At 48.5% G+C, this 20417-nt stretch overlaps 15 non-coding genes across 15 annotated transcripts; all 15 read right to left on the bottom strand.

The window, feature by feature from the left end:
- Positions 1–1072: 1072 nt before the first annotated feature.
- On the bottom strand, positions 1073–1191 carry LOC126213660 (5S ribosomal RNA). The gene has a single exon (XR_007541320.1). It is a non-coding gene; the product is annotated as a 5S ribosomal RNA (ribosomal RNA).
- A 1188-nt stretch (positions 1192–2379) lies between these two features.
- Positions 2380–2498, bottom strand: LOC126213659 (5S ribosomal RNA). Its single transcript, XR_007541319.1, has one exon. It is a non-coding gene; the product is annotated as a 5S ribosomal RNA (ribosomal RNA).
- A 1188-nt stretch (positions 2499–3686) lies between these two features.
- Positions 3687–3805, bottom strand: LOC126213658 (5S ribosomal RNA). Its single transcript, XR_007541318.1, has one exon. It is a non-coding gene; the product is annotated as a 5S ribosomal RNA (ribosomal RNA).
- Positions 3806–4992: 1187 nt separating this feature from the next.
- On the bottom strand, positions 4993–5111 carry LOC126213657 (5S ribosomal RNA). The gene has a single exon (XR_007541317.1). It is a non-coding gene; the product is annotated as a 5S ribosomal RNA (ribosomal RNA).
- Positions 5112–6298: 1187 nt separating this feature from the next.
- On the bottom strand, positions 6299–6417 carry LOC126213656 (5S ribosomal RNA). The gene has a single exon (XR_007541316.1). It is a non-coding gene; the product is annotated as a 5S ribosomal RNA (ribosomal RNA).
- Positions 6418–7605: 1188 nt separating this feature from the next.
- Positions 7606–7724, bottom strand: LOC126213655 (5S ribosomal RNA). Its single transcript, XR_007541315.1, has one exon. It is a non-coding gene; the product is annotated as a 5S ribosomal RNA (ribosomal RNA).
- A 1188-nt stretch (positions 7725–8912) lies between these two features.
- Positions 8913–9031, bottom strand: LOC126213654 (5S ribosomal RNA). Its single transcript, XR_007541314.1, has one exon. It is a non-coding gene; the product is annotated as a 5S ribosomal RNA (ribosomal RNA).
- A 1188-nt stretch (positions 9032–10219) lies between these two features.
- On the bottom strand, positions 10220–10338 carry LOC126213651 (5S ribosomal RNA). The gene has a single exon (XR_007541312.1). It is a non-coding gene; the product is annotated as a 5S ribosomal RNA (ribosomal RNA).
- Positions 10339–11526: 1188 nt separating this feature from the next.
- LOC126213650 (5S ribosomal RNA) lies at positions 11527–11645 on the bottom strand. Its single transcript, XR_007541311.1, has one exon. It is a non-coding gene; the product is annotated as a 5S ribosomal RNA (ribosomal RNA).
- Positions 11646–12833: 1188 nt separating this feature from the next.
- LOC126213649 (5S ribosomal RNA) lies at positions 12834–12952 on the bottom strand. Its single transcript, XR_007541310.1, has one exon. It is a non-coding gene; the product is annotated as a 5S ribosomal RNA (ribosomal RNA).
- A 1188-nt stretch (positions 12953–14140) lies between these two features.
- On the bottom strand, positions 14141–14259 carry LOC126213648 (5S ribosomal RNA). Its single transcript, XR_007541309.1, has one exon. It is a non-coding gene; the product is annotated as a 5S ribosomal RNA (ribosomal RNA).
- Positions 14260–15447: 1188 nt separating this feature from the next.
- On the bottom strand, positions 15448–15566 carry LOC126213647 (5S ribosomal RNA). Its single transcript, XR_007541308.1, has one exon. It is a non-coding gene; the product is annotated as a 5S ribosomal RNA (ribosomal RNA).
- A 1188-nt stretch (positions 15567–16754) lies between these two features.
- On the bottom strand, positions 16755–16873 carry LOC126213646 (5S ribosomal RNA). The gene has a single exon (XR_007541307.1). It is a non-coding gene; the product is annotated as a 5S ribosomal RNA (ribosomal RNA).
- A 1187-nt stretch (positions 16874–18060) lies between these two features.
- On the bottom strand, positions 18061–18179 carry LOC126213645 (5S ribosomal RNA). The gene has a single exon (XR_007541306.1). It is a non-coding gene; the product is annotated as a 5S ribosomal RNA (ribosomal RNA).
- Positions 18180–19367: 1188 nt separating this feature from the next.
- On the bottom strand, positions 19368–19486 carry LOC126213644 (5S ribosomal RNA). The gene has a single exon (XR_007541305.1). It is a non-coding gene; the product is annotated as a 5S ribosomal RNA (ribosomal RNA).
- Between the last annotated feature and the right edge of the window lie 931 nt (positions 19487–20417).

Genomic DNA, 20417 nt, shown 5'->3' with positions numbered 1-20417 from the left:
CGAGGACGGCGCGGAGTGCGCGCCCGACGTCCCAGCAGAACGATTGCCCAATTGGCGGGCGCGCCGTCGCGTGTGTGAGACGCGCAGCTGCTCGTTGCACCTCCTGTCATTCGCTTGTCGCGTGCAACCTTCGACACACGCGGAAGGCGCATCTCGTCCCTGGTGTCCAGCGGGGGGCTGGCGCGCGGCCGACCGGCGTATGGTCTGTGCGGGGTGTGGCAGTGTCGTGCTGGAGGGCGCCACTGGTAGCGATGTGAGCTTCCTCGCCTCACACCGGGTGTTTGCGTAGTTGGCAGTGCATTCGCACCTTTCCTATCCCTGTCCCCGTCCCGACTTGGCCCGACTTTGCTCGACTGCCGCTCGCTGCCGCTCGGGTCGTGGTCCATATGACGGCGCAAGCACGACAAACGTCTGCGGGACTAGACGACGCGACTAAAGAAAAAATTTATGATTACAAATCAAATTTGGAACTTTACGGTGCAGCACAACAATAGGCGCTGACGCATTTCAGGGCAGATTCGTGCTGTTTTATCGTTTTCAAAGACTTCCCGGCAAACTTCGTTAGCACATTCTCCCTCAAACTGAGTTAATTACCGCATTATCGTACCGTTGCATTAGTTTAAAATGCTTAAGAAAGCATCTTTGTCATGACAGAAAGGTAGTATGAAACGACTGCTGGCAGGATAGCGACTTAAAAAGCAAAAATGCAGGGGAGCCAAAAGTACCATTTTTATTGGCTCATATTTATTTTATTTTATTTTATTTTTGTTTTCGCACCATTACAGTAGTTTAAAATGCTTAAGGAAACGTCTTTGTCACAACAGAAGGGTAGTATGGCAAGAGGGCTGGCAGGAGTAGCGACATAAAAAGGAAAAAAAAGGAAGGGGAGCCAACAGCACCTTTTTTTCTTTTTTTTAATTTATTTTTTATTTATTTATTTTTTCATTTTTTTTGTTTTTTGCTTTTTTGTTTTTTTTCCTTTTTTTATTTTTTATTTTTTTTTAACAGAAGGGTAGTATGGCGAGAGGGCTGGCAGGAGTAGCGACATAAAAAGGAAAAAAAAAGAAGGGAGAGCCAACAGCACCCGATGTTCCCAGGCGGTCACCCATCCAAGTACTAACCGGGCCCGATGTTGCTTAACTTCGGTGATCGGACGAGAACCGGTGTATTTAACATGGTATGGCCGTTGGCACACATATACTGTAGGCGCACGGCAGAATTCGCATTCGGCTCTCCTCCCAACACACAAAATGTTAGTTTTCGGCCGCATTTGACGAAAGCACCTCCTTCCGCAACAGCGAGTTCCTCGAGGACGGCGCGGAGTGCGCGCCCGACGTCCCAGCAGAACGATTGCCCAATTGGCGGGCGCGCCGTCGCGTGTGTGAGACGCGCAGCTGCTCGTTGCACCTCCTGTCATTCGCTTGTCGCGTGCAACCTTCGACACACGCGGAAGGCGCATCTCGTCCCTGGTGTCCAGCGGGGGGCTGGCGCGCGGCCGACCGGCGTATGGTCTGTGCGGGGTGTGGCAGTGTCGTGCTGGAGGGCGCCACTGGTAGCGATGTGAGCTTCCTCGCCTCACACCGGGTGTTTGCGTAGTTGGCAGTGCATTCGCACCTTTCCTATCCCTGTCCCCGTCCCGACTTGGCCCGACTTTGCTCGACTGCCGCTCGCTGCCGCTCGGGTCGTGGTCCATATGACGGCGCAAGCACGACAAACGTCTGCGGGACTAGACGACGCGACTAAAGAAAAAATTTATGATTACAAATCAAATTTGGAACTTTACGGTGCAGCACAACAATAGGCGCTGACGCATTTCAGGGCAGATTCGTGCTGTTTTATCGTTTTCAAAGACTTCCCGGCAAACTTCGTTAGCACATTCTCCCTCAAACTGAGTTAATTACCGCATTATCGTACCGTTGCATTAGTTTAAAATGCTTAAGAAAGCATCTTTGTCATGACAGAAAGGTAGTATGAAACGACTGCTGGCAGGATAGCGACTTAAAAAGCAAAAATGCAGGGGAGCCAAAAGTACCATTTTTATTGGCTCATATTTATTTTATTTTATTTTATTTTTGTTTTCGCACCATTACAGTAGTTTAAAATGCTTAAGGAAACGTCTTTGTCACAACAGAAGGGTAGTATGGCAAGAGGGCTGGCAGGAGTAGCGACATAAAAAGGAAAAAAAAGGAAGGGGAGCCAACAGCACCTTTTTTTCTTTTTTTTAATTTATTTTTTATTTATTTATTTTTTCATTTTTTTTGTTTTTTGCTTTTTTGTTTTTTTTCCTTTTTTTATTTTTTATTTTTTTTTAACAGAAGGGTAGTATGGCGAGAGGGCTGGCAGGAGTAGCGACATAAAAAGGAAAAAAAAAGAAGGGAGAGCCAACAGCACCCGATGTTCCCAGGCGGTCACCCATCCAAGTACTAACCGGGCCCGATGTTGCTTAACTTCGGTGATCGGACGAGAACCGGTGTATTTAACATGGTATGGCCGTTGGCACACATATACTGTAGGCGCACGGCAGAATTCGCATTCGGCTCTCCTCCCAACACACAAAATGTTAGTTTTCGGCCGCATTTGACGAAAGCACCTCCTTCCGCAACAGCGAGTTCCTCGAGGACGGCGCGGAGTGCGCGCCCGACGTCCCAGCAGAACGATTGCCCAATTGGCGGGCGCGCCGTCGCGTGTGTGAGACGCGCAGCTGCTCGTTGCACCTCCTGTCATTCGCTTGTCGCGTGCAACCTTCGACACACGCGGAAGGCGCATCTCGTCCCTGGTGTCCAGCGGGGGGCTGGCGCGCGGCCGACCGGCGTATGGTCTGTGCGGGGTGTGGCAGTGTCGTGCTGGAGGGCGCCACTGGTAGCGATGTGAGCTTCCTCGCCTCACACCGGGTGTTTGCGTAGTTGGCAGTGCATTCGCACCTTTCCTATCCCTGTCCCCGTCCCGACTTGGCCCGACTTTGCTCGACTGCCGCTCGCTGCCGCTCGGGTCGTGGTCCATATGACGGCGCAAGCACGACAAACGTCTGCGGGACTAGACGACGCGACTAAAGAAAAAATTTATGATTACAAATCAAATTTGGAACTTTACGGTGCAGCACAACAATAGGCGCTGACGCATTTCAGGGCAGATTCGTGCTGTTTTATCGTTTTCAAAGACTTCCCGGCAAACTTCGTTAGCACATTCTCCCTCAAACTGAGTTAATTACCGCATTATCGTACCGTTGCATTAGTTTAAAATGCTTAAGAAAGCATCTTTGTCATGACAGAAAGGTAGTATGAAACGACTGCTGGCAGGATAGCGACTTAAAAAGCAAAAATGCAGGGGAGCCAAAAGTACCATTTTTATTGGCTCATATTTATTTTATTTTATTTTATTTTTGTTTTCGCACCATTACAGTAGTTTAAAATGCTTAAGGAAACGTCTTTGTCACAACAGAAGGGTAGTATGGCAAGAGGGCTGGCAGGAGTAGCGACATAAAAAGGAAAAAAAAGGAAGGGGAGCCAACAGCACCTTTTTTTCTTTTTTTTAATTTATTTTTTATTTATTTATTTTTTCATTTTTTTTGTTTTTTGCTTTTTTGTTTTTTTTCCTTTTTTTATTTTTTATTTTTTTTTAACAGAAGGGTAGTATGGCGAGAGGGCTGGCAGGAGTAGCGACATAAAAAGGAAAAAAAAAGAAGGGAGAGCCAACAGCACCCGATGTTCCCAGGCGGTCACCCATCCAAGTACTAACCGGGCCCGATGTTGCTTAACTTCGGTGATCGGACGAGAACCGGTGTATTTAACATGGTATGGCCGTTGGCACACATATACTGTAGGCGCACGGCAGAATTCGCATTCGGCTCTCCTCCCAACACACAAAATGTTAGTTTTCGGCCGCATTTGACGAAAGCACCTCCTTCCGCAACAGCGAGTTCCTCGAGGACGGCGCGGAGTGCGCGCCCGACGTCCCAGCAGAACGATTGCCCAATTGGCGGGCGCGCCGTCGCGTGTGTGAGACGCGCAGCTGCTCGTTGCACCTCCTGTCATTCGCTTGTCGCGTGCAACCTTCGACACACGCGGAAGGCGCATCTCGTCCCTGGTGTCCAGCGGGGGGCTGGCGCGCGGCCGACCGGCGTATGGTCTGTGCGGGGTGTGGCAGTGTCGTGCTGGAGGGCGCCACTGGTAGCGATGTGAGCTTCCTCGCCTCACACCGGGTGTTTGCGTAGTTGGCAGTGCATTCGCACCTTTCCTATCCCTGTCCCCGTCCCGACTTGGCCCGACTTTGCTCGACTGCCGCTCGCTGCCGCTCGGGTCGTGGTCCATATGACGGCGCAAGCACGACAAACGTCTGCGGGACTAGACGACGCGACTAAAGAAAAAATTTATGATTACAAATCAAATTTGGAACTTTACGGTGCAGCACAACAATAGGCGCTGACGCATTTCAGGGCAGATTCGTGCTGTTTTATCGTTTTCAAAGACTTCCCGGCAAACTTCGTTAGCACATTCTCCCTCAAACTGAGTTAATTACCGCATTATCGTACCGTTGCATTAGTTTAAAATGCTTAAGAAAGCATCTTTGTCATGACAGAAAGGTAGTATGAAACGACTGCTGGCAGGATAGCGACTTAAAAAGCAAAAATGCAGGGGAGCCAAAAGTACCATTTTTATTGGCTCATATTTATTTTATTTTATTTTATTTTTGTTTTCGCACCATTACAGTAGTTTAAAATGCTTAAGGAAACGTCTTTGTCACAACAGAAGGGTAGTATGGCAAGAGGGCTGGCAGGAGTAGCGACATAAAAAGGAAAAAAAAGGAAGGGGAGCCAACAGCACCTTTTTTTCTTTTTTTTAATTTATTTTTTATTTATTTATTTTTTCATTTTTTTTGTTTTTTGCTTTTTTGTTTTTTTTCCTTTTTTTATTTTTTATTTTTTTTAACAGAAGGGTAGTATGGCGAGAGGGCTGGCAGGAGTAGCGACATAAAAAGGAAAAAAAAAGAAGGGAGAGCCAACAGCACCCGATGTTCCCAGGCGGTCACCCATCCAAGTACTAACCGGGCCCGATGTTGCTTAACTTCGGTGATCGGACGAGAACCGGTGTATTTAACATGGTATGGCCGTTGGCACACGTATACTGTAGGCGCACGGCAGAATTCGCATTCGGCTCTCCTCCCAACACACAAAATGTTAGTTTTCGGCCGCATTTGACGAAAGCACCTCCTTCCGCAGCAGCGAGTTCCTCGAGGACGGCGCGGAGTGCGCGCCCGACGTCCCAGCAGAACGATTGCCCAATTGGCGGGCGCGCCGTCGCGTGTGTGAGACGCGCAGCTGCTCGTTGCACCTCCTGTCATTCGCTTGTCGCGTGCAACCTTCGACACACGCGGAAGGCGCATCTCGTCCCTGGTGTCCAGCGGGGGGCTGGCGCGCGGCCGACCGGCGTATGGTCTGTGCGGGGTGTGGCAGTGTCGTGCTGGAGGGCGCCACTGGTAGCGATGTGAGCTTCCTCGCCTCACACCGGGTGTTTGCGTAGTTGGCAGTGCATTCGCACCTTTCCTATCCCTGTCCCCGTCCCGACTTGGCCCGACTTTGCTCGACTGCCGCTCGCTGCCGCTCGGGTCGTGGTCCATATGACGGCGCAAGCACGACAAACGTCTGCGGGACTAGACGACGCGACTAAAGAAAAAATTTATGATTACAAATCAAATTTGGAACTTTACGGTGCAGCACAACAATAGGCGCTGACGCATTTCAGGGCAGATTCGTGCTGTTTTATCGTTTTCAAAGACTTCCCGGCAAACTTCGTTAGCACATTCTCCCTCAAACTGAGTTAATTACCGCATTATCGTACCGTTGCATTAGTTTAAAATGCTTAAGAAAGCATCTTTGTCATGACAGAAAGGTAGTATGAAACGACTGCTGGCAGGATAGCGACTTAAAAAGCAAAAATGCAGGGGAGCCAAAAGTACCATTTTTATTGGCTCATATTTATTTTATTTTATTTTATTTTTGTTTTCGCACCATTACAGTAGTTTAAAATGCTTAAGGAAACGTCTTTGTCACAACAGAAGGGTAGTATGGCAAGAGGGCTGGCAGGAGTAGCGACATAAAAAGGAAAAAAAAGGAAGGGGAGCCAACAGCACCTTTTTTTCTTTTTTTTAATTTATTTTTTATTTATTTATTTTTTCATTTTTTTTGTTTTTTGCTTTTTTGTTTTTTTTCCTTTTTTTATTTTTTATTTTTTTTAACAGAAGGGTAGTATGGCGAGAGGGCTGGCAGGAGTAGCGACATAAAAAGGAAAAAAAAAGAAGGGAGAGCCAACAGCACCCGATGTTCCCAGGCGGTCACCCATCCAAGTACTAACCGGGCCCGATGTTGCTTAACTTCGGTGATCGGACGAGAACCGGTGTATTTAACATGGTATGGCCGTTGGCACACGTATACTGTAGGCGCACGGCAGAATTCGCATTCGGCTCTCCTCCCAACACACAAAATGTTAGTTTTCGGCCGCATTTGACGAAAGCACCTCCTTCCGCAGCAGCGAGTTCCTCGAGGACGGCGCGGAGTGCGCGCCCGACGTCCCAGCAGAACGATTGCCCAATTGGCGGGCGCGCCGTCGCGTGTGTGAGACGCGCAGCTGCTCGTTGCACCTCCTGTCATTCGCTTGTCGCGTGCAACCTTCGACACACGCGGAAGGCGCATCTCGTCCCTGGTGTCCAGCGGGGGGCTGGCGCGCGGCCGACCGGCGTATGGTCTGTGCGGGGTGTGGCAGTGTCGTGCTGGAGGGCGCCACTGGTAGCGATGTGAGCTTCCTCGCCTCACACCGGGTGTTTGCGTAGTTGGCAGTGCATTCGCACCTTTCCTATCCCTGTCCCCGTCCCGACTTGGCCCGACTTTGCTCGACTGCCGCTCGCTGCCGCTCGGGTCGTGGTCCATATGACGGCGCAAGCACGACAAACGTCTGCGGGACTAGACGACGCGACTAAAGAAAAAATTTATGATTACAAATCAAATTTGGAACTTTACGGTGCAGCACAACAATAGGCGCTGACGCATTTCAGGGCAGATTCGTGCTGTTTTATCGTTTTCAAAGACTTCCCGGCAAACTTCGTTAGCACATTCTCCCTCAAACTGAGTTAATTACCGCATTATCGTACCGTTGCATTAGTTTAAAATGCTTAAGAAAGCATCTTTGTCATGACAGAAAGGTAGTATGAAACGACTGCTGGCAGGATAGCGACTTAAAAAGCAAAAATGCAGGGGAGCCAAAAGTACCATTTTTATTGGCTCATATTTATTTTATTTTATTTTATTTTTGTTTTCGCACCATTACAGTAGTTTAAAATGCTTAAGGAAACGTCTTTGTCACAACAGAAGGGTAGTATGGCAAGAGGGCTGGCAGGAGTAGCGACATAAAAAGGAAAAAAAAGGAAGGGGAGCCAACAGCACCTTTTTTTCTTTTTTTTAATTTATTTTTTATTTATTTATTTTTTCATTTTTTTTGTTTTTTGCTTTTTTGTTTTTTTTCCTTTTTTTATTTTTTATTTTTTTTTAACAGAAGGGTAGTATGGCGAGAGGGCTGGCAGGAGTAGCGACATAAAAAGGAAAAAAAAAGAAGGGAGAGCCAACAGCACCCGATGTTCCCAGGCGGTCACCCATCCAAGTACTAACCGGGCCCGATGTTGCTTAACTTCGGTGATCGGACGAGAACCGGTGTATTTAACATGGTATGGCCGTTGGCACACATATACTGTAGGCGCACGGCAGAATTCGCATTCGGCTCTCCTCCCAACACACAAAATGTTAGTTTTCGGCCGCATTTGACGAAAGCACCTCCTTCCGCAACAGCGAGTTCCTCGAGGACGGCGCGGAGTGCGCGCCCGACGTCCCAGCAGAACGATTGCCCAATTGGCGGGCGCGCCGTCGCGTGTGTGAGACGCGCAGCTGCTCGTTGCACCTCCTGTCATTCGCTTGTCGCGTGCAACCTTCGACACACGCGGAAGGCGCATCTCGTCCCTGGTGTCCAGCGGGGGGCTGGCGCGCGGCCGACCGGCGTATGGTCTGTGCGGGGTGTGGCAGTGTCGTGCTGGAGGGCGCCACTGGTAGCGATGTGAGCTTCCTCGCCTCACACCGGGTGTTTGCGTAGTTGGCAGTGCATTCGCACCTTTCCTATCCCTGTCCCCGTCCCGACTTGGCCCGACTTTGCTCGACTGCCGCTCGCTGCCGCTCGGGTCGTGGTCCATATGACGGCGCAAGCACGACAAACGTCTGCGGGACTAGACGACGCGACTAAAGAAAAAATTTATGATTACAAATCAAATTTGGAACTTTACGGTGCAGCACAACAATAGGCGCTGACGCATTTCAGGGCAGATTCGTGCTGTTTTATCGTTTTCAAAGACTTCCCGGCAAACTTCGTTAGCACATTCTCCCTCAAACTGAGTTAATTACCGCATTATCGTACCGTTGCATTAGTTTAAAATGCTTAAGAAAGCATCTTTGTCATGACAGAAAGGTAGTATGAAACGACTGCTGGCAGGATAGCGACTTAAAAAGCAAAAATGCAGGGGAGCCAAAAGTACCATTTTTATTGGCTCATATTTATTTTATTTTATTTTATTTTTGTTTTCGCACCATTACAGTAGTTTAAAATGCTTAAGGAAACGTCTTTGTCACAACAGAAGGGTAGTATGGCAAGAGGGCTGGCAGGAGTAGCGACATAAAAAGGAAAAAAAAGGAAGGGGAGCCAACAGCACCTTTTTTTCTTTTTTTTAATTTATTTTTTATTTATTTATTTTTTCATTTTTTTTGTTTTTTGCTTTTTTGTTTTTTTTCCTTTTTTTATTTTTTATTTTTTTTTAACAGAAGGGTAGTATGGCGAGAGGGCTGGCAGGAGTAGCGACATAAAAAGGAAAAAAAAAGAAGGGAGAGCCAACAGCACCCGATGTTCCCAGGCGGTCACCCATCCAAGTACTAACCGGGCCCGATGTTGCTTAACTTCGGTGATCGGACGAGAACCGGTGTATTTAACATGGTATGGCCGTTGGCACACATATACTGTAGGCGCACGGCAGAATTCGCATTCGGCTCTCCTCCCAACACACAAAATGTTAGTTTTCGGCCGCATTTGACGAAAGCACCTCCTTCCGCAACAGCGAGTTCCTCGAGGACGGCGCGGAGTGCGCGCCCGACGTCCCAGCAGAACGATTGCCCAATTGGCGGGCGCGCCGTCGCGTGTGTGAGACGCGCAGCTGCTCGTTGCACCTCCTGTCATTCGCTTGTCGCGTGCAACCTTCGACACACGCGGAAGGCGCATCTCGTCCCTGGTGTCCAGCGGGGGGCTGGCGCGCGGCCGACCGGCGTATGGTCTGTGCGGGGTGTGGCAGTGTCGTGCTGGAGGGCGCCACTGGTAGCGATGTGAGCTTCCTCGCCTCACACCGGGTGTTTGCGTAGTTGGCAGTGCATTCGCACCTTTCCTATCCCTGTCCCCGTCCCGACTTGGCCCGACTTTGCTCGACTGCCGCTCGCTGCCGCTCGGGTCGTGGTCCATATGACGGCGCAAGCACGACAAACGTCTGCGGGACTAGACGACGCGACTAAAGAAAAAATTTATGATTACAAATCAAATTTGGAACTTTACGGTGCAGCACAACAATAGGCGCTGACGCATTTCAGGGCAGATTCGTGCTGTTTTATCGTTTTCAAAGACTTCCCGGCAAACTTCGTTAGCACATTCTCCCTCAAACTGAGTTAATTACCGCATTATCGTACCGTTGCATTAGTTTAAAATGCTTAAGAAAGCATCTTTGTCATGACAGAAAGGTAGTATGAAACGACTGCTGGCAGGATAGCGACTTAAAAAGCAAAAATGCAGGGGAGCCAAAAGTACCATTTTTATTGGCTCATATTTATTTTATTTTATTTTATTTTTGTTTTCGCACCATTACAGTAGTTTAAAATGCTTAAGGAAACGTCTTTGTCACAACAGAAGGGTAGTATGGCAAGAGGGCTGGCAGGAGTAGCGACATAAAAAGGAAAAAAAAGGAAGGGGAGCCAACAGCACCTTTTTTTCTTTTTTTTAATTTATTTTTTATTTATTTATTTTTTCATTTTTTTTGTTTTTTGCTTTTTTGTTTTTTTTCCTTTTTTTATTTTTTATTTTTTTTTAACAGAAGGGTAGTATGGCGAGAGGGCTGGCAGGAGTAGCGACATAAAAAGGAAAAAAAAAGAAGGGAGAGCCAACAGCACCCGATGTTCCCAGGCGGTCACCCATCCAAGTACTAACCGGGCCCGATGTTGCTTAACTTCGGTGATCGGACGAGAACCGGTGTATTTAACATGGTATGGCCGTTGGCACACATATACTGTAGGCGCACGGCAGAATTCGCATTCGGCTCTCCTCCCAACACACAAAATGTTAGTTTTCGGCCGCATTTGACGAAAGCACCTCCTTCCGCAACAGCGAGTTCCTCGAGGACGGCGCGGAGTGCGCGCCCGACGTCCCAGCAGAACGATTGCCCAATTGGCGGGCGCGCCGTCGCGTGTGTGAGACGCGCAGCTGCTCGTTGCACCTCCTGTCATTCGCTTGTCGCGTGCAACCTTCGACACACGCGGAAGGCGCATCTCGTCCCTGGTGTCCAGCGGGGGGCTGGCGCGCGGCCGACCGGCGTATGGTCTGTGCGGGGTGTGGCAGTGTCGTGCTGGAGGGCGCCACTGGTAGCGATGTGAGCTTCCTCGCCTCACACCGGGTGTTTGCGTAGTTGGCAGTGCATTCGCACCTTTCCTATCCCTGTCCCCGTCCCGACTTGGCCCGACTTTGCTCGACTGCCGCTCGCTGCCGCTCGGGTCGTGGTCCATATGACGGCGCAAGCACGACAAACGTCTGCGGGACTAGACGACGCGACTAAAGAAAAAATTTATGATTACAAATCAAATTTGGAACTTTACGGTGCAGCACAACAATAGGCGCTGACGCATTTCAGGGCAGATTCGTGCTGTTTTATCGTTTTCAAAGACTTCCCGGCAAACTTCGTTAGCACATTCTCCCTCAAACTGAGTTAATTACCGCATTATCGTACCGTTGCATTAGTTTAAAATGCTTAAGAAAGCATCTTTGTCATGACAGAAAGGTAGTATGAAACGACTGCTGGCAGGATAGCGACTTAAAAAGCAAAAATGCAGGGGAGCCAAAAGTACCATTTTTATTGGCTCATATTTATTTTATTTTATTTTATTTTTGTTTTCGCACCATTACAGTAGTTTAAAATGCTTAAGGAAACGTCTTTGTCACAACAGAAGGGTAGTATGGCAAGAGGGCTGGCAGGAGTAGCGACATAAAAAGGAAAAAAAAGGAAGGGGAGCCAACAGCACCTTTTTTTCTTTTTTTTAATTTATTTTTTATTTATTTATTTTTTCATTTTTTTTGTTTTTTGCTTTTTTGTTTTTTTTCCTTTTTTTATTTTTTATTTTTTTTTAACAGAAGGGTAGTATGGCGAGAGGGCTGGCAGGAGTAGCGACATAAAAAGGAAAAAAAAAGAAGGGAGAGCCAACAGCACCCGATGTTCCCAGGCGGTCACCCATCCAAGTACTAACCGGGCCCGATGTTGCTTAACTTCGGTGATCGGACGAGAACCGGTGTATTTAACATGGTATGGCCGTTGGCACACATATACTGTAGGCGCACGGCAGAATTCGCATTCGGCTCTCCTCCCAACACACAAAATGTTAGTTTTCGGCCGCATTTGACGAAAGCACCTCCTTCCGCAACAGCGAGTTCCTCGAGGACGGCGCGGAGTGCGCGCCCGACGTCCCAGCAGAACGATTGCCCAATTGGCGGGCGCGCCGTCGCGTGTGTGAGACGCGCAGCTGCTCGTTGCACCTCCTGTCATTCGCTTGTCGCGTGCAACCTTCGACACACGCGGAAGGCGCATCTCGTCCCTGGTGTCCAGCGGGGGGCTGGCGCGCGGCCGACCGGCGTATGGTCTGTGCGGGGTGTGGCAGTGTCGTGCTGGAGGGCGCCACTGGTAGCGATGTGAGCTTCCTCGCCTCACACCGGGTGTTTGCGTAGTTGGCAGTGCATTCGCACCTTTCCTATCCCTGTCCCCGTCCCGACTTGGCCCGACTTTGCTCGACTGCCGCTCGCTGCCGCTCGGGTCGTGGTCCATATGACGGCGCAAGCACGACAAACGTCTGCGGGACTAGACGACGCGACTAAAGAAAAAATTTATGATTACAAATCAAATTTGGAACTTTACGGTGCAGCACAACAATAGGCGCTGACGCATTTCAGGGCAGATTCGTGCTGTTTTATCGTTTTCAAAGACTTCCCGGCAAACTTCGTTAGCACATTCTCCCTCAAACTGAGTTAATTACCGCATTATCGTACCGTTGCATTAGTTTAAAATGCTTAAGAAAGCATCTTTGTCATGACAGAAAGGTAGTATGAAACGACTGCTGGCAGGATAGCGACTTAAAAAGCAAAAATGCAGGGGAGCCAAAAGTACCATTTTTATTGGCTCATATTTATTTTATTTTATTTTATTTTTGTTTTCGCACCATTACAGTAGTTTAAAATGCTTAAGGAAACGTCTTTGTCACAACAGAAGGGTAGTATGGCAAGAGGGCTGGCAGGAGTAGCGACATAAAAAGGAAAAAAAAGGAAGGGGAGCCAACAGCACCTTTTTTTCTTTTTTTTAATTTATTTTTTATTTATTTATTTTTTCATTTTTTTTGTTTTTTGCTTTTTTGTTTTTTTTCCTTTTTTTATTTTTTATTTTTTTTTAACAGAAGGGTAGTATGGCGAGAGGGCTGGCAGGAGTAGCGACATAAAAAGGAAAAAAAAAGAAGGGAGAGCCAACAGCACCCGATGTTCCCAGGCGGTCACCCATCCAAGTACTAACCGGGCCCGATGTTGCTTAACTTCGGTGATCGGACGAGAACCGGTGTATTTAACATGGTATGGCCGTTGGCACACATATACTGTAGGCGCACGGCAGAATTCGCATTCGGCTCTCCTCCCAACACACAAAATGTTAGTTTTCGGCCGCATTTGACGAAAGCACCTCCTTCCGCAACAGCGAGTTCCTCGAGGACGGCGCGGAGTGCGCGCCCGACGTCCCAGCAGAACGATTGCCCAATTGGCGGGCGCGCCGTCGCGTGTGTGAGACGCGCAGCTGCTCGTTGCACCTCCTGTCATTCGCTTGTCGCGTGCAACCTTCGACACACGCGGAAGGCGCATCTCGTCCCTGGTGTCCAGCGGGGGGCTGGCGCGCGGCCGACCGGCGTATGGTCTGTGCGGGGTGTGGCAGTGTCGTGCTGGAGGGCGCCACTGGTAGCGATGTGAGCTTCCTCGCCTCACACCGGGTGTTTGCGTAGTTGGCAGTGCATTCGCACCTTTCCTATCCCTGTCCCCGTCCCGACTTGGCCCGACTTTGCTCGACTGCCGCTCGCTGCCGCTCGGGTCGTGGTCCATATGACGGCGCAAGCACGACAAACGTCTGCGGGACTAGACGACGCGACTAAAGAAAAAATTTATGATTACAAATCAAATTTGGAACTTTACGGTGCAGCACAACAATAGGCGCTGACGCATTTCAGGGCAGATTCGTGCTGTTTTATCGTTTTCAAAGACTTCCCGGCAAACTTCGTTAGCACATTCTCCCTCAAACTGAGTTAATTACCGCATTATCGTACCGTTGCATTAGTTTAAAATGCTTAAGAAAGCATCTTTGTCATGACAGAAAGGTAGTATGAAACGACTGCTGGCAGGATAGCGACTTAAAAAGCAAAAATGCAGGGGAGCCAAAAGTACCATTTTTATTGGCTCATATTTATTTTATTTTATTTTATTTTTGTTTTCGCACCATTACAGTAGTTTAAAATGCTTAAGGAAACGTCTTTGTCACAACAGAAGGGTAGTATGGCAAGAGGGCTGGCAGGAGTAGCGACATAAAAAGGAAAAAAAAGGAAGGGGAGCCAACAGCACCTTTTTTTCTTTTTTTTAATTTATTTTTTATTTATTTATTTTTTCATTTTTTTTGTTTTTTGCTTTTTTGTTTTTTTTCCTTTTTTTATTTTTTATTTTTTTTTAACAGAAGGGTAGTATGGCGAGAGGGCTGGCAGGAGTAGCGACATAAAAAGGAAAAAAAAAGAAGGGAGAGCCAACAGCACCCGATGTTCCCAGGCGGTCACCCATCCAAGTACTAACCGGGCCCGATGTTGCTTAACTTCGGTGATCGGACGAGAACCGGTGTATTTAACATGGTATGGCCGTTGGCACACATATACTGTAGGCGCACGGCAGAATTCGCATTCGGCTCTCCTCCCAACACACAAAATGTTAGTTTTCGGCCGCATTTGACGAAAGCACCTCCTTCCGCAACAGCGAGTTCCTCGAGGACGGCGCGGAGTGCGCGCCCGACGTCCCAGCAGAACGATTGCCCAATTGGCGGGCGCGCCGTCGCGTGTGTGAGACGCGCAGCTGCTCGTTGCACCTCCTGTCATTCGCTTGTCGCGTGCAACCTTCGACACACGCGGAAGGCGCATCTCGTCCCTGGTGTCCAGCGGGGGGCTGGCGCGCGGCCGACCGGCGTATGGTCTGTGCGGGGTGTGGCAGTGTCGTGCTGGAGGGCGCCACTGGTAGCGATGTGAGCTTCCTCGCCTCACACCGGGTGTTTGCGTAGTTGGCAGTGCATTCGCACCTTTCCTATCCCTGTCCCCGTCCCGACTTGGCCCGACTTTGCTCGACTGCCGCTCGCTGCCGCTCGGGTCGTGGTCCATATGACGGCGCAAGCACGACAAACGTCTGCGGGACTAGACGACGCGACTAAAGAAAAAATTTATGATTACAAATCAAATTTGGAACTTTACGGTGCAGCACAACAATAGGCGCTGACGCATTTCAGGGCAGATTCGTGCTGTTTTATCGTTTTCAAAGACTTCCCGGCAAACTTCGTTAGCACATTCTCCCTCAAACTGAGTTAATTACCGCATTATCGTACCGTTGCATTAGTTTAAAATGCTTAAGAAAGCATCTTTGTCATGACAGAAAGGTAGTATGAAACGACTGCTGGCAGGATAGCGACTTAAAAAGCAAAAATGCAGGGGAGCCAAAAGTACCATTTTTATTGGCTCATATTTATTTTATTTTATTTTATTTTTGTTTTCGCACCATTACAGTAGTTTAAAATGCTTAAGGAAACGTCTTTGTCACAACAGAAGGGTAGTATGGCAAGAGGGCTGGCAGGAGTAGCGACATAAAAAGGAAAAAAAAGGAAGGGGAGCCAACAGCACCTTTTTTTCTTTTTTTTAATTTATTTTTTATTTATTTATTTTTTCATTTTTTTTGTTTTTTGCTTTTTTGTTTTTTTTCCTTTTTTTATTTTTTATTTTTTTTTAACAGAAGGGTAGTATGGCGAGAGGGCTGGCAGGAGTAGCGACATAAAAAGGAAAAAAAAAGAAGGGAGAGCCAACAGCACCCGATGTTCCCAGGCGGTCACCCATCCAAGTACTAACCGGGCCCGATGTTGCTTAACTTCGGTGATCGGACGAGAACCGGTGTATTTAACATGGTATGGCCGTTGGCACACATATACTGTAGGCGCACGGCAGAATTCGCATTCGGCTCTCCTCCCAACACACAAAATGTTAGTTTTCGGCCGCATTTGACGAAAGCACCTCCTTCCGCAACAGCGAGTTCCTCGAGGACGGCGCGGAGTGCGCGCCCGACGTCCCAGCAGAACGATTGCCCAATTGGCGGGCGCGCCGTCGCGTGTGTGAGACGCGCAGCTGCTCGTTGCACCTCCTGTCATTCGCTTGTCGCGTGCAACCTTCGACACACGCGGAAGGCGCATCTCGTCCCTGGTGTCCAGCGGGGGGCTGGCGCGCGGCCGACCGGCGTATGGTCTGTGCGGGGTGTGGCAGTGTCGTGCTGGAGGGCGCCACTGGTAGCGATGTGAGCTTCCTCGCCTCACACCGGGTGTTTGCGTAGTTGGCAGTGCATTCGCACCTTTCCTATCCCTGTCCCCGTCCCGACTTGGCCCGACTTTGCTCGACTGCCGCTCGCTGCCGCTCGGGTCGTGGTCCATATGACGGCGCAAGCACGACAAACGTCTGCGGGACTAGACGACGCGACTAAAGAAAAAATTTATGATTACAAATCAAATTTGGAACTTTACGGTGCAGCACAACAATAGGCGCTGACGCATTTCAGGGCAGATTCGTGCTGTTTTATCGTTTTCAAAGACTTCCCGGCAAACTTCGTTAGCACATTCTCCCTCAAACTGAGTTAATTACCGCATTATCGTACCGTTGCATTAGTTTAAAATGCTTAAGAAAGCATCTTTGTCATGACAGAAAGGTAGTATGAAACGACTGCTGGCAGGATAGCGACTTAAAAAGCAAAAATGCAGGGGAGCCAAAAGTACCATTTTTATTGGCTCATATTTATTTTATTTTATTTTATTTTTGTTTTCGCACCATTACAGTAGTTTAAAATGCTTAAGGAAACGTCTTTGTCACAACAGAAGGGTAGTATGGCAAGAGGGCTGGCAGGAGTAGCGACATAAAAAGGAAAAAAAAGGAAGGGGAGTCAACAGCACCTTTTTTTCTTTTTTTTAATTTATTTTTTATTTATTTATTTTTTCATTTTTTTTGTTTTTTGCTTTTTTGTTTTTTTTTCCTTTTTTTATTTTTTATTTTTTTTAACAGAAGGGTAGTATGGCGAGAGGGCTGGCAGGAGTAGCGACATAAAAAGGAAAAAAAAAGAAGGGAGAGCCAACAGCACCCGATGTTCCCAGGCGGTCACCCATCCAAGTACTAACCGGGCCCGATGTTGCTTAACTTCGGTGATCGGACGAGAACCGGTGTATTTAACATGGTATGGCCGTTGGCACACGTATACTGTAGGCGCACGGCAGAATTCGCATTCGGCTCTCCTCCCAACACACAAAATGTTAGTTTTCGGCCGCATTTGACGAAAGCACCTCCTTCCGCAGCAGCGAGTTCCTCGAGGACGGCGCGGAGTGCGCGCCCGACGTCCCAGCAGAACGATTGCCCAATTGGCGGGCGCGCCGTCGCGTGTGTGAGACGCGCAGCTGCTCGTTGCACCTCCTGTCATTCGCTTGTCGCGTGCAACCTTCGACACACGCGGAAGGCGCATCTCGTCCCTGGTGTCCAGCGGGGGGCTGGCGCGCGGCCGACCGGCGTATGGTCTGTGCGGGGTGTGGCAGTGTCGTGCTGGAGGGCGCCACTGGTAGCGATGTGAGCTTCCTCGCCTCACACCGGGTGTTTGCGTAGTTGGCAGTGCATTCGCACCTTTCCTATCCCTGTCCCCGTCCCGACTTGGCCCGACTTTGCTCGACTGCCGCTCGCTGCCGCTCGGGTCGTGGTCCATATGACGGCGCAAGCACGACAAACGTCTGCGGGACTAGACGACGCGACTAAAGAAAAAATTTATGATTACAAATCAAATTTGGAACTTTACGGTGCAGCACAACAATAGGCGCTGACGCATTTCAGGGCAGATTCGTGCTGTTTTATCGTTTTCAAAGACTTCCCGGCAAACTTCGTTAGCACATTCTCCCTCAAACTGAGTTAATTACCGCATTATCGTACCGTTGCATTAGTTTAAAATGCTTAAGAAAGCATCTTTGTCATGACAGAAAGGTAGTATGAAACGACTGCTGGCAGGATAGCGACTTAAAAAGCAAAAATGCAGGGGAGCCAAAAGTACCATTTTTATTGGCTCATATTTATTTTATTTTATTTTATTTTTGTTTTCGCACCATTACAGTAGTTTAAAATGCTTAAGGAAACGTCTTTGTCACAACAGAAGGGTAGTATGGCAAGAGGGCTGGCAGGAGTAGCGACATAAAAAGGAAAAAAAAGGAAGGGGAGCCAACAGCACCTTTTTTTCTTTTTTTTAATTTATTTTTTATTTATTTATTTTTTCATTTTTTTTGTTTTTTGCTTTTTTGTTTTTTTTCCTTTTTTTATTTTTTATTTTTTTTAACAGAAGGGTAGTATGGCGAGAGGGCTGGCAGGAGTAGCGACATAAAAAGGAAAAAAAAAGAAGGGAGAGCCAACAGCACCCGATGTTCCCAGGCGGTCACCCATCCAAGTACTAACCGGGCCCGATGTTGCTTAACTTCGGTGATCGGACGAGAACCGGTGTATTTAACATGGTATGGCCGTTGGCACACGTATACTGTAGGCGCACGGCAGAATTCGCATTCGGCTCTCCTCCCAACACACAAAATGTTAGTTTTCGGCCGCATTTGACGAAAGCACCTCCTTCCGCAGCAGCGAGTTCCTCGAGGACGGCGCGGAGTGCGCGCCCGACGTCCCAGCAGAACGATTGCCCAATTGGCGGGCGCGCCGTCGCGTGTGTGAGACGCGCAGCTGCTCGTTGCACCTCCTGTCATTCGCTTGTCGCGTGCAACCTTCGACACACGCGGAAGGCGCATCTCGTCCCTGGTGTCCAGCGGGGGGCTGGCGCGCGGCCGACCGGCGTATGGTCTGTGCGGGGTGTGGCAGTGTCGTGCTGGAGGGCGCCACTGGTAGCGATGTGAGCTTCCTCGCCTCACACCGGGTGTTTGCGTAGTTGGCAGTGCATTCGCACCTTTCCTATCCCTGTCCCCGTCCCGACTTGGCCCGACTTTGCTCGACTGCCGCTCGCTGCCGCTCGGGTCGTGGTCCATATGACGGCGCAAGCACGACAAACGTCTGCGGGACTAGACGACGCGACTAAAGAAAAAATTTATGATTACAAATCAAATTTGGAACTTTACGGTGCAGCACAACAATAGGCGCTGACGCATTTCAGGGCAGATTCGTGCTGTTTTATCGTTTTCAAAGACTTCCCGGCAAACTTCGTTAGCACATTCTCCCTCAAACTGAGTTAATTACCGCATTATCGTACCGTTGCATTAGTTTAAAATGCTTAAGAAAGCATCTTTGTCATGACAGAAAGGTAGTATGAAACGACTGCTGGCAGGATAGCGACTTAAAAAGCAAAAATGCAGGGGAGCCAAAAGTACCATTTTTATTGGCTCATATTTATTTTATTTTATTTTATTTTTGTTTTCGCACCATTACAGTAGTTTAAAATGCTTAAGGAAACGTCTTTGTCACAACAGAAGGGTAGTATGGCAAGAGGGCTGGCAGGAGTAGCGACATAAAAAGGAAAAAAAAGGAAGGGGAGCCAACAGCACCTTTTTTTCTTTTTTTTAATTTATTTTTTATTTATTTATTTTTTCATTTTTTTTGTTTTTTGCTTTTTTGTTTTTTTTCCTTTTTTTATTTTTTATTTTTTTTTAACAGAAGGGTAGTATGGCGAGAGGGCTGGCAGGAGTAGCGACATAAAAAGGAAAAAAAAAGAAGGGAGAGCCAACAGCACCCGATGTTCCCAGGCGGTCACCCATCCAAGTACTAACCGGGCCCGATGTTGCTTAACTTCGGTGATCGGACGAGAACCGGTGTATTTAACATGGTATGGCCGTTGGCACACATATACTGTAGGCGCACGGCAGAATTCGCATTCGGCTCTCCTCCCAACACACAAAATGTTAGTTTTCGGCCGCATTTGACGAAAGCACCTCCTTCCGCAACAGCGAGTTCCTCGAGGACGGCGCGGAGTGCGCGCCCGACGTCCCAGCAGAACGATTGCCCAATTGGCGGGCGCGCCGTCGCGTGTGTGAGACGCGCAGCTGCTCGTTGCACCTCCTGTCATTCGCTTGTCGCGTGCAACCTTCGACACACGCGGAAGGCGCATCTCGTCCCTGGTGTCCAGCGGGGGGCTGGCGCGCGGCCGACCGGCGTATGGTCTGTGCGGGGTGTGGCAGTGTCGTGCTGGAGGGCGCCACTGGTAGCGATGTGAGCTTCCTCGCCTCACACCGGGTGTTTGCGTAGTTGGCAGTGCATTCGCACCTTTCCTATCCCTGTCCCCGTCCCGACTTGGCCCGACTTTGCTCGACTGCCGCTCGCTGCCGCTCGGGTCGTGGTCCATATGACGGCGCAAGCACGACAAACGTCTGCGGGACTAGACGACGCGACTAAAGAAAAAATTTATGATTACAAATCAAATTTGGAACTTTACGGTGCAGCACAACAATAGGCGCTGACGCATTTCAGGGCAGATTCGTGCTGTTTTATCGTTTTCAAAGACTTCCCGGCAAACTTCGTTAGCACATTCTCCCTCAAACTGAGTTAATTACCGCATTATCGTACCGTTGCATTAGTTTAAAATGCTTAAGAAAGCATCTTTGTCATGACAGAAAGGTAGTATGAAACGACTGCTGGCAGGATAGCGACTTAAAAAGCAAAAATGCAGGGGAGCCAAAAGTACCATTTTTATTGGCTCATATTTATTTTATTTTATTTTATTTTTGTTTTCGCACCATTACAGTAGTTTAAAATGCTTAAGGAAACGTCTTTG

The sequence above is a fragment of the Schistocerca nitens genome, chromosome 11 (assembly GCF_023898315.1).
Source record: "Schistocerca nitens isolate TAMUIC-IGC-003100 chromosome 11, iqSchNite1.1, whole genome shotgun sequence".
Lineage (NCBI taxonomy): Eukaryota > Metazoa > Arthropoda > Insecta > Orthoptera > Acrididae > Schistocerca > Schistocerca nitens.
Note: the sequence above shows the minus strand (reverse complement) of the source record. Positions and strands in the feature narration are given on the sequence as shown.